Here is a 13,501-nt window from a genome sequence, read left to right on the forward strand (position 1 = left end):
GGAGGAGGGTAGTAAATAATTGTTTTTTAGATATTTAAAAGTAATATCTGAGCAATTTTGATTGAAGTCATGGATATTCGACTAGGGAAGTCGGTATCCATTATTCAAGCAAGCAAAGAGGGAAAAGCAAACAGCCAATCAAGAATTGCACCTAGTTCGGCCTGGTAGGCTATGAGCCGAGGGGTCGACCATGCTCAATCAGAGGGAGGATGGCTAACAGTTATTTTTGGCAAGGCCAAGGTCCCTAGTGCTGAAAAAAATGTGATAGCAGTGTGAAACTGTTAGCCGTATCTGTGTTATCATCACATTTGTCAGATCACCCATTTATCGCTTTTCGGGTCATTTTTCCCGCTTAAGATTTAGGGGGTGGGGTTAGTTTTTTGGCTCTCAAATAATATCACGTGTATATATCAGCTAGTGTGGTATATCAGGTAAAAGGTTATTGAATTACCTTTCAAATGATGTATAGAAAGTGCCTGTGTGATCTATAGTAACCTCTTTATAATGATTATTAAAACATAATTATTTCCACCAACTCTCAAAACTTCATCACAAAATCCCCAATTTTAGGAACAAAAATAGGCAAAAATCAAAAGGTATGCAAAAGGTATGTTTCGATTTGAGACACACATACAGTATAATTAGAGTCAATATCCTCACACATATGATCATGATGTGCTATGAAATTCAATGCAATATGTGTAGACATGCTAATACGAATGTTGTCATCAATGTCAATATTTTCATTATATTTTAGGTGATTTGCAACCATGACAGCGGTGCACGACATCTAATGTATTTCTCTTTGTAGATTTGTTGGTGCAGAATACATTTTTAAGCAACTATAGCAACTGATGCTAATTTGTAGTAGTGGTGGTGGTGGTGGTCTCATTCGATATTATGTGTCTTTCCAGGTAAGACGGTGGTGGTGATATTGGTGGTGGTGAAACAGAGTGTACCGCAGATAGACAATTGAACAAATACTTGCAATGGAGATTGCGATCACTCAGAAAGTTCCCAAGGACGTTTGTATCATTCATAAGCTATCGTTAGATGTCAAACCAGAAGATCCGCTCATAAGCCCTCAAACATTCGATTCGTGGACTACATTGCTGGATGCGGCCAAAATACGGAACCATGCACCCATTCTCGACCTTGCTCAGTCGCTGCCAGAGAAGGAGATTCCCCGAGTATTCTACCACAGGCAGTGCAGGAGCGTGTTCACCATGAAGCGAGATCTGGAAGCACTGAAACGAAAAGCTGAATCCAATTTAACCGACGATGCTGCTGCAACATGTTCAGCGAGCAAGAGACAAGCCAGAAGGGCATCTTCGGAATCACGCATCTATGAACCGGATTGTATATTCTGTGGAAAGACCAAGTGGTGCAAGGGAACGTCATCCCGTGAAAAGTTGAGCAAGGCTGTTGATCTGAGAGCAGATGAAACACTGCGAAACAGCGCCGTGCGTAAATGTGACACGAAAATCATGGCTGCCACAAGTAGAGACATTGTGGCAGCTGAAGCACGATACCATTTCTCTTGCTACAGAAGTTACACGAGACCAAGCACTAAAGATGCACATGACAGAAACACGGCCGCCACAAACGAATCTGACTACACTGAAGAAGAAGCATACAATGAGTTGCTAGTATACATCCGGAACCATACAATCCCGAATAAGGAAATTGTTAGGATGACAACGCTGGTAGAGCACCTACAATCGATAATGACATCAAGAGGGTTGCATGGGATAAGAACTGCTACAAGAAAAACCTCGCACGGAAACTGGAAACTGATCTTGGAAATAGCGTTCACATCTTTCAAGACAACAGTGGAAAACTGATTGTCGTACCTGATAATGTAACACTACAAGATGCTGTCAAAGAAATACAAACACTTAAACAACAACTGAGCATTTGGAAAGGGAATTCATCAAACATGTCCAAAGTCATTGATCAGACATCGACACACATCAGATCGATGATAAGGAAGGATAACAAACCAACTCCATGGCCCTATCATCCAGCCGACGTCGACAATGACTCTTTCGTCGTTCCCGTCTATCTCCAGCGCTTTATGCTTGGCCTCTTGACTGGAGATCCGGAAAACGAGCTTCCATCAAACAGGGTCATCATGCTGATGCAATCTTTCAGCCAGGACATTATCTATGCAGTGAGCTGTGGACAACAAAAGCCTCCGAAACACATGTTGCTCCCATATGCAGTTAAGACTCTCACAGGGAACGTAGAACTAATTCGCACATTGAACCATCTTGGACATGCAATATCCTACACTCAACTGGAGGAAAATGACACTGCACTATGTCTTCAAAAACTTGCAGCAAACTTAAATGAGCAAACAGTCCTACCAAGCAGCATCCAGCCGTATGTATTCACAAACTTGGCATGGGATAACATTGATAGACTGGAAGAGACGCTGACCGGGAAAGGAACAACACATCGAGTCAATGGCATTGCAGTGCAGGCCAAAATGTATGGACCACACCTTCCAAAGGAGCCACTTCCGAAGATCGAGAAGCTCAAGCAAAGAACAGTCTGCATAACAGAAGAAACACTGCCTGTCTACATTGCAGGTGAACGTGTTGGGCCTCATCCACTACAAACATTATCAATGGCTGCAGCGGAAAACAAGATGGCTATGGAAGTTGCTCAAATCAAGAATCTTCTTTGGGTCATTGCCCGTCAGGTGGACCCAGTAACACAAAAAACACCAAGTTGGACAGGATTCAACATCACCGTCAGGGCATCTATCAGCGTCTCTCAGGATATTGTTAGATATATGCCTACAATAAATGCACCAGCTACAGAGATGTCCACAGTCGCAGAAATCTTGAAGCAGTCTGAAAGCGTCCGACAGATCCTACACTTGCAGGACATCGTCGTCGTCATGGATCAGGCCCTGTATGCTAAGGCTGCCGAGATCGTCTGGAAACACACAGACACATATGCTAACATCGTACTTCGCCTCGGTACGTTCCACACAATCTGCAATGTGATGTCGATTCTTGGTGCTCGTTTCCAAGATGCTGGTCTTAGAGACTTTTGCATCGAAACAGGAATCGTCGCAGAAGGCTCACTCAATCGGGTTATGGAGGGGAAGATGTACAACCGAGCAGTCCGTGTACATAAGAGCATCTACGAAGCATTCATGAGGCTTGCGTGGATTGAATTTCTCCCTTGGTTGGAAAAGATGCGACCAGAGGCAACACAGACGGTCACTACGTTGTTAGCAGAAGTTGCTGAATTGGGACAAGATGAGAGCCAGTGGAACAACCTGTTGGAAGATCAATCGTGTGAAGAAGTTCAGGCTGTTTGGAAGCAATTCCTGCATCACCTTCGTCATGATAATGGTGAATTGTCATTCTGGATGTCGTACGTGGATATCGTTGAAACGGTCTTGCTTGCTCTACTGCGCGCTTCCCGAGAAGGTAATTGGCCATTACATCTATCTGCTATCCAAGCCATGATTCCTTGGTGCTTCGCATACGACAAAATCAACTATGCACGGTATTTATCAGCATACTACGCACAAATGACAAACCTTCCAACGCAGCACCCTGGCATCTTCCAAGCGTTCTCGGATGGGTACTTCTCAGTTCAAATGTCAAAAAGCAATCCGTTTGGACGCATTCCAGTTGACCAAACTACTGAGGTCACTGTCAACAAAGACACACAGACACCAGGTGGCACTACCAGGTTCAACTTGAAATCTGGAGCAGTGAAGCGCTACTATGTCACATCCGAACACAGGAGTGCGTTTCTCCGCCAGATGAGGGAAATGGTGAATGTGAGCAACACACACGTACAACACGCGGATCTGCAGCAAACACGGATCAAGAAAGATGAGGACGCTGTATCATCACTGATAACTCTGATCCAGAGTTGGGTGAACCCATTCACTATGGCCAGCTCTCTCATCAGTATTTCCACCGCACGCGCAGCCCCTCCAAATATTGCCAAGGATCTGGAGAAAGCATGGGAAGTCGGACACAAGTGCTACACAAACTTCAAGATTGAGCGACTTGAGAGCAACCCACCAATCAAGAAATTCCACGACCCTTTGCAACTGAACAAGCTGAAGACTTTCAGCAACCTCACTAAGAAGAAGGAATGCAGAAGCAATGGCAGGGCAGTAATTCTTCAAGCAGACAGAGCTCTATTTGGTACAATTATCGTGATGGCACAGGGCCGAGATCTTCACATGGCAGAGGTGCTATCTCATCCTCTAGGTCCCTTGCCATGGGCCCTGGCGACACCCGAAGGCCTTCTACGGAAAACCAACAAAGCTGCCCTAGCCACGGCCTTGCAAAGGACTGTGACCCCGGCTGAAAGGATACCCGACAATTCGGCAACAATTATTGACGGGATGCTCCTTATACAGAAGGTGGCAGGTGATCAAACTACATTTGCCGAAGTGGCCATGATTGTCCTATCCATGGCCCTGAAGGATGGATGCAGTAGCCAGAGGATCGATGTCGTCTTTGACACCTACAAGGAGACTTCCATCAAAAACAGCGAACGGTTAACCAGGGGGGAAGAACTTGGACTTGAGCTGAAAAACATCACGGCATCTCAAATTGTAAGGCAATGGCGCAAGTTTCTCAGCTATGTTGGGAACAAGTCAAGTCTTATCATGTTCCTGGTCGAAGAGTGGAAGAAACCAGAGTACATCAGATGCCTACAGGGAAAGGTTCTCTTTGTAACATGCGATGACAAGTGTTATCAGATCACATCTGATGCTAGCCAAGAAGTAGTGGCCCTGGAAAGCACACACGAGGAAGCAGATGGTCGTCTGTTCTTGCATGCTGCCCATGCTGCCGCACATGGATACCAGTCTGTGCTTATTAGCTCAGATGACACCGACGTACTTGTCATTGGCTTGGCATTTCATACCAAGATTCATGCCAAGTTGTTTCAGAAATGTGGCACCAAAGCAAGGGCTAAAATCCTAGACATAGGAAAAATAGACATAGGGAAAATAGAAAATAGATCTCAGATCTCGCGAGATCACGGCGAGGTCACGTCTTTTCGAAGCTGCTCCATGCGCTCACGCTTTCGAAGCTAAGTGATATTTCTCAATTGTGTTTTTGTCGAGACTGTATCTATCTTTCGGTGTATGTACCGACAGCGTATCTTTTGGAAAATTTTCGGTGCTAATTTTTCGTACATGTATACACAATCGTCGGTTAATGGTATCGAGTATTCTGCGGCCTAGTACTCGTAGGCTTAGACTACCGTACCGTCTCAGACCTTGTGGTTTGTTTTTCTCTCAGCGATTCGTCGAATGCGCTGAAATTATTTTCGTTCTCTGTTTCGTACCAGTCGTTCACCCCGTACCTCCTTGTTTAATATCTGTACTCACAAACAAAAAAAAAAAAAAAAAAACCAAAAATTTTTGTTTTCCTTCCCAGGTCTTATTCGTTTATTTGTTCTTTTTGTTCGTTCGTTCTTCGTTCGCGATCACGCGGTTAGAAATGTATAATCTCTCCCCTGAACAACTATTTTCTCTCATATATTATAACACCCTTTTCTTCTTTTCCTACAAAAGGATGCTTTCGTCTTGCTCACCAAATCTATTCATTCCAAAAAATATATATAATACCATCTCTTACAGTTCCTCCTTTCTACATTCCATAAACTATCCAGAACTCCATCCCTCCTCCAGTGTCCTCAAACGTATTTTTGACTCGAAGGTCTCAAACTCATTTTGCAAAAAATGTTCGTTTCCCATGAATCGTACACTTTTCAAAATCCAATCTCACCCCTCCCCTCCAAATCCTCCCCATCACCCATCCCTTTCAAATCTCCCCCCTTGCCCCTTCCCTCCCCTCCCTCCTAAACTCCCCCCACACCCCTCCCCTCCGAGACTCTCCCTCGCTCCTCCCCTCCTAGACTCCCCTCTCACCCCTCCTCCTCAAAGCATCCTCCCTGCTTCTTCCTCCTTCCAACTTTCACCTTCATCTCCCCAAACCTCCTGCCTTGCTCTTCCCCCTCCTCAAATAACACCTCACTGTGCCTCACCCAATCTCCATCAAACCTTTTGTCTGCCCCATTCTTCCCTTTCTCCAAGCTATTCTGAAATCTCTGACACACCTTCAACAGCTCTCCCTACCTCTTCCTCCTCTTCCACATCTTACCCTACCCCTAACCCCCCCTGTTCTGGACCCGATGCTCCCCCTTCCTCTTCATTAACGGTATGGACCTCAAACATCCGGGGCCTTCGCTCAAACTTGACTGACCTCTCCATACAGGTTGCTTCTGACAAACCAGATGTGATCTGCTTAACAGAAACTTTCCTCCTTCATGATGTCTCTGATGCCTTGGTATCTCTCCCAGGTTACTCCCTCCTCCGGTATGATAGACCTGAGCCTCGTCCTGGAGGTGGGGTTGCTATCTTTATAAAAAAACTCTCTTCCTCACTCGCCCTCCACTGCCCTCTCTCCACCTCACCCCCAGGAATACCTTTGGCTACGGCTTCCCCTTCGCTCCCACCTTTTGTTCATATGTGTGTTGTACCGTCCACCAATCAGCGATGACTCCATCTACATCTCACTGTCTGATAATATGGACCAACTTCTATCTACCCATTCCAACTCTCTCTTCCTCATATGTGGTGATTTCAATTGTCACCATGCCAGTTGGCTGGGTGTGGGTATCTCTCTCACCAGCCATGGCTCTTCAGCAAAGGACTTCTGCGACTCACTGGGACTGACACAATCTGTCAATTTCCCGACCCGGATCTCAGTCAACGGAGCATCTTCTCTTCTGGATTTGGTTATGACAAACTTCCCTGAAAATGTCTGCTGCTCTTCTTCTGCTCCAATCGGCTCATCTGATCATGTGCTTGTCAAAGTGGACATCTCTCTGACCATTCTCAGAGAGCCTCCTCAGCCTCGACGAGTCTGGCATTTCACTCAGGCCAACTGGCACAGTCTTCAAGCAGCCATCAACCATCTGGACTGGTCTCCCATCTCTACCGCCTCTGACATCAACTCATCCAGGGAATTCTTTCAAAGTAAATTGCTCTCTCTCATGCACAGATTTATACCATCTCGTCTTCAGTTGTCATACCCTTCTTCCCGTCCATGGTACACGGAATCTTGTGGTGAGGCTGTTGCCCTGAAACAACTTGCTTTCGTCTCCTGGAAAGCAAATCCAACGGAAGGAAATCTCATTTCCTTTCACAAAGCCTGAAACAAGTGTGTGTCCACCCTAAGGAGAGCCAGGAAACAATATCTCACCATTCTCAAGACCGAACTCTCTTATCTGTCTCCCTCTTCCAAATCCTGGTGGCGTCTGGTCAAATCTGTTTCTGGTGTTTGTTCCCCCTCCATCCCCTCCCTCACCTCAAATGGCTTAACGGCTGACTCAGCACGTGAAAAAGCTGAATGCCTCAACTCTGTGTTTGCCTCTAAATCATGTGTCCCAAACCCATCCCTCTCTGTACCCACCGTACCCAGTCGTACCCAGCTGCTCCTGGACTCTGTGTCCTTTCCTCCTGAAAAGGTGGAAAAGTTTCTGTCAACCCTCGACTCTGATTCTGCAACTGGTCCTGACGGCATCAGCCCACGGGTCCTAAAATCATGTTCTTCTGCTCTTTCATTCCCTCTTTCTGTTCTCTTCACCCTCTCTTTTGCTCAAGGTCATCTGCCATCTGCTTGGAAATCAGCCAACATCACCGCTTTGCACAAAAAAGGTGCAAAAACAGATCCCAGCAACTACAGACCAATCAGCCTTCTCCCAATTATCAGCAAAGTCATGGAATCCATCATTGCTTCAGATATTAAATCTTTCCTCTTCTCCAATGGCTTGATCTCTGATCATCAATTTGGTTTCAGACCTGGTCACTCTACTCTGGACATGCTGCTTCTGCTTTCTCAACAATGGATGGAGGTCCTCAACGCCAAACAGGAAATTAGAGCTGTCTCCCTTGACATTTCACGTGCCTTCGATACGGTCTGGCACCCTGCTCTGCTCTCCAAACTCTCCTCCTTTGGTATCCATGGAAATCTCCACGCATGGCTGGCGGACTTCCTCTCTGGTCGTAGTCAACGTGTGGCCCTGAATGGGTTTCTCTCATCTCCTCTTCCTGTTCAGGCTGGAGTTCCCCAAGGTAGTGTTCTGGGCCCTGTGCTTTTTCTGGTCTTCATCAATGATCTCTCTGACTCTCTTGAAAATCCTCTCTATCTCTTTGCTGACGACTCTACTCTCTGTCGCTCCATTCCTCATCCCTCAGATCGGCAGTCTGCAGCCTCCTCACTCTCTGCAGACCTGGACAAAATCACAGACTGGTCAAACAAGTGGAACATGTCTTTCAATCCTGACAAATCTCACACTCTTACAATGTCTCTCCGAAAGGACCGACTGGACAACCCTCCCATCTACTTTCTCAACAATCCTCTCCAAGAAGTTCTGTCGCTCAAGCTTTTGGGTCTCACTATCTGCCATGATCTTTCTTGGGAAAACCACATTTCCAAGCTGGCCTCCAAAGCCAGTCGCCGACTGGGCATCCTCCGTCGTGCGAAGTCCTTCCTTGGCACACCTGAGCTCCTCACCACATACAAGGCTTTCATCCGCAGCTCAATGGAATACTGTTCCCCCCTCTGGGCTGGTGCTCCTGCCTCACACCTTGCTCGGCTTCACGCTGTTGAGGCCAAAGCTTTCAGAATCATTGGAATCTCCTGCGATGTAGTCAACGCCGAGGGCCTTTCACTCACTCACCGCAGGCAGGTTGGTGGTCTTTCTGTCTTCTACCGACTCCTCTCCGGCCTTGCTCCCCCAGCTCTCTCTGTGCTCTGTCCCCCCAATATTCCTTCAGGTCGCACAAGATCTGCCTGCAACCCTCTTATGGTTAAACTGCCAAAGTCTAGGCTCTCTGCTCACCTTCACTCTTTCATTCCCCTTTTCTCCCGCCTCTGGAACAAACTCCCCCACTCCCTTCAATCCCACTCCTCCCTCCAGGTCTTTAAAACAGCTGTTCACCACCATCTCTTATCTTCCCCCATCGAAAACCTTGATCTTTTCTACCCCCGGTAATTCACCCCAGAGTCCTTGCAGTGTTCATATGTTTTAATCCTCTCCCACCTCCCCCCAAGTCCTCCCGATGTCCCTGCTCTCAAATGTTGTGTTTGTGTCCTTCCCCTTCTTCCCCCTCTCTTTTGTGTCCTCCCCCCTCTCTCCCCATCTTGTCTGCCGCTCCCCTTGTTTTTTGTGTTTTGTGTGTCGGTTTGTCTTTTTGTGTGATTAATGTTAGCTCTTTCACGAGCCTCGATCTTGTATACAAAAAAAAAAAAAAAAAAAAAAAAAATAGGAAAGTCAGTCGGCACAAATGTATGTCAGGCCCTAATTGGAATGCATGCCTATACCGGATGCGACACAGTCAGCACGTTCGCTGGACGAGGAAAACTGACTGCACTAAAACTCATCAGAACCAACAAAGATGTGCAGGATGCATGTACACAGCTGGGAGAGGACTGGGACGTCAGTGAGGAACTGATGGATAAATTGGAGAACTTCACTTGTCTCATGTACGCACCGAAGTCGGGGACAGTGAAGGTGAATGACTTGAGATATCACCTGTTCTGTGCCAAGAGGGGAGAGATCGACAGTCACCAGCTACCTCCGTGCAAAGACTGCTTAACCAAACATGCACAGCGAGCCAACTATCAAGCCGCTATTTGGAAGAGGAGTCTCAAGATGGATCCAGCAGTACCGAGTCCAATCGGGAAAGGATGGCACTGGGATACCCAGGATGGTCGCGTGCAGCTGGCAGTCGACTGGATGCAAGGACAGCCCGCACCACAGGCGGTTCTGGATTTACTGGCATGCACCTGTTCGAAAAGATGCACACAACCCATGTGTGTCTGCATGGCCAGTGGTTTGAAGTGCACAGACATGTGCAAACTCACCACATGTGACAACCAGAGAGTGTATGGTGAGAGTGATGACAGTTCGGCAGAAGACGATGAAGAAGACGACGACGATGACGAGGATAACTTCTGAATTGTAGAACTGTATGGAGAAAGATCATGTACATATGTGTAACAAATATGGTGTACGCTGAATTGATAACTCGTGTACTTTATGGTATGATGTCTATAAATATATGTTGCTTAAATAGAAAGTACATTGTTTTCCTTTGGTTTACTTTATGTATAGCTGGTAATATAAGAGAACCATACAACACTACAAGACTAAAAACGTTTGCATGAATATGATGTAAATTATCTCGCCAAGTTAGGGTACATCAGGATACATACATATACATGGAGTAGGTTAATCATCACATGCATCATACGTCTGTGGTATATTCAAGAACACCACATACAGTTTGGTCATAATGCCTTCATATTTTTAGAATTAGACATTTCTGACACCAATTTCAGTACTTTTTGGCCTATATATGGCTGACATCCCAATATTATATATACTATTTTTAGACCAATAATGGTATACAAACTATATACATGCTGTCGGTCAAAAATCGTAAAATGTAAATCAATATATCATAAGAGCGGAAAGATATTGTTACAGACGTGGCTTAGATGTTATTTACCGAGCGGTTTGGTATGACCACGTCTGCACAAGTTACCCGATCATACCCGAACGTTGACTAATCGCGCTACGCTAGGTCAATGAAGGAAAAGACACACGGCTGGGATTAAAATTGACACGACACCATGGATACGGTTCTCAAGACCTCCGGAGGAGATTATATTCGTTCGGAAGGTCAGATTACAGGGACGAGAGGTACAGCATAGAAAGACAAGCACTTAGACACAATCTTATATTAACCCCAACAGACGACAGATAAACGGGACAAAAGGCTGACTCACACGGGGATTGATGGCTAGGAAAGGCAGGATCGATGGCTCCAGGTGCACCTGGGCTCAGGGACAGAATCGACTCGGTCCGGTCCAGAGATGCGGGAGGTCTCACAGCGCTCGAGGTAGTGACTTGCTCTTCTTCAAGCTGGGGGCGCATCTGACCTCACATCCGGTGAGTCGCTTCGTATATCCGGCGGGGAGTGACACGCCCTCGGCTCGTTAGCTCCGCCTCGTGGAATCGGCACGTTGCTTCTCATTGGGTGCGTGCGGGGGGTTTACCAGGCTCCGCCCTTGACGAGGAGCTGACAGCCAGCCCCTTCGTGGTAACCCCGTGGAGCGCATGGTCATGGCGGCTAACCGAGCTGGTGGGAGGACGCACACTCCCCCCGCGCGCCGTGGTTGTAGTTGTTGTTGTAGCTGTAGTTGTTGTTGTTGTTGTTGTTTGGGGAAGAAGATGGAAGGAGGTATGGGAAAGGTCCTAAACTCACTACTGGTGCCATATAATCACATTCTGGTGCAACGAAGAGTCAGAATTAATGGAAAGGAGTCCTTAACTGACATAGACTAAGAATAACTAGCAAGATGTCCGAAAGTTGTCTACGTGAGATGCGGTGGACCTGGGCACGACATTTAATGGGGGAAAAAGGGGAAGGTCGGCTCTACTGATTGTTGTTTACAGACAATGGGACTAGGGAATGGGGGATTGGGGATAGTTGGGGAGTATTGGGGAAATAGGGGAATATTTACAAGCGGATATGGAGGCCAAATTCCATATTCGCAACACTGCACCCTTCTCTACCCTCGGGGCGTCCCGACCCGATAAATTTTTACCTACTTTAGTGTGGCACGCAATGTAGTTCCCTCTACTATTAACTCTACCCTGAGTGCGACAGTTTTACAGATATTCACAAATGAGTAAATATGTCCCCCTGCGACGTTGCACCCTTCTCCTCACAGAAACACACCCACAGGATAACCGAATCCGGAAAGAATCCTCAAACTAAACATACAGCCGGTAGGGAGCATTATTTACACAAGACTACGCTGATATTTACACTACGATCCAGGACCTGTTTTTGGAGGGACACATGCAGATGTTATGCATAGAGAGAGCACGCATGCTAGCATCGATACACCAACCCACGAGTGCTCTGTGGCCTACGGCCTTTAATAATGTGCAGAGCACCCCTTCCAAGCATCAAGCACCACCCCATCACACAGTGAGCACCATCCGGTGCACCAATAAAGTGTTTATGAATCATTGTGTGGTGTCGCAGCCGGCCGATGTTCTGCCGCTGGTCTTGCCTTCGTGTGGTGCACTTGGCCTTCTTACTTCTTTTTAAAAATAAAGAAAGGCGCCAACCGCGTCCATTTCTTTATTGTGGCCGTCAGGGGGCCAACTGTTAGTGGTTCACCTGTTTGGCATAGGTGCCACGTTGACCCATAGGTCCTTCCACGGGTGGTGCTTGGCCGCAAAAGAGCTGCGGTCCATTGTGGGTGGCCACAAACATTGCGGTCCATATGGTGTATCGATCCAAGCAGCAAACAGCGAAAGTGCAGGCCCACAACTGCGAAGCCAGCACCTCTCTCTCCTCTCTCTCCTCTCTCTCTACCCCAAAGCCAGATCCTCGGAGGTGGGAGACAAAAGAAGCAGACAAGTGAGTAAGGTGGTAAGGGCGCAAAAGTGCACGCAATACAAGGTGATGCACACTGGGGGCACATGGGAACCAGGTGAGACAGGTACGTTCCTATCGTACGCTCCCCCCCCCCCCCCACCAGGTAACCTACATGGCCCCTCCCTTACCCCTTACTGTATCCACAAAACACAACACTACCCATAAACATCTACTTTACAAATCAACAAACATCCCTACTGTCTTCCCCGTTCCTCCCATAAACCAAATTCGTCTTCTCTCCCTCCTAACCAATCAAATTTGCCATTTTCAACTTTCATCAAAATTTGCCATCTCCAACTCAACATCATAATTTGCTATCACCAATTCATCATCAGTCCCTCCTAGGGAGGGAGAGATGGAATCACCCCAATGTCTCATCCACGTCGTGATGCGTCTCACAAATCCTCACAGCAATTCTCATTTCCTGCACACAGAACAAGAAAACACAGGTGTGGAGTCATCATCATCACCACAGGTAAGTGGCTGCGTATGGTGCGACAGGTTCATCAATCCTAACTATTTCCTAAATGACTTTAACAACTTTACACTACCCGGGGTCTTTCTCCGGCCAAACCATTGGCCCTCTTACACTATGGGTTCTAAAAACCAATTCCCATTGGCCAAACTGTGGTGCTTTTCAATTTGGGGTCTCACTCCCCCGATTCATCTCCCGGTGCCCTCGCACAATTTCTGGGCTGTGGCGTGTACCTCTCCCAGTGGGTCTACCCACCTGCACACCTCCACCACTGCAGTTGCCTCCGAGCTTACCTGCTCCTCACCCTAACCTAACTACCTGGGGAAGGCCCTCTGGCTCTCTCCCCACTCGGTGCCCTCTCTGGCACTGGGCTACCCGGGTCCGTCCTCCGGATCCTCGGGCCCCATCCACAACTCTACCGGCTCCCAGAGCCCACCTGCGGCCTCACCTGGCCGACATCCTCACAGTGGTGGAGTGCCCAACCAACTACACACACTAACAGG

Source organism: Myxine glutinosa, chromosome 5, assembly GCF_964187855.1.
Source record: "Myxine glutinosa chromosome 5, kmMyxGlut1.1, whole genome shotgun sequence".
Lineage (NCBI taxonomy): Eukaryota > Metazoa > Chordata > Myxini > Myxiniformes > Myxinidae > Myxine > Myxine glutinosa.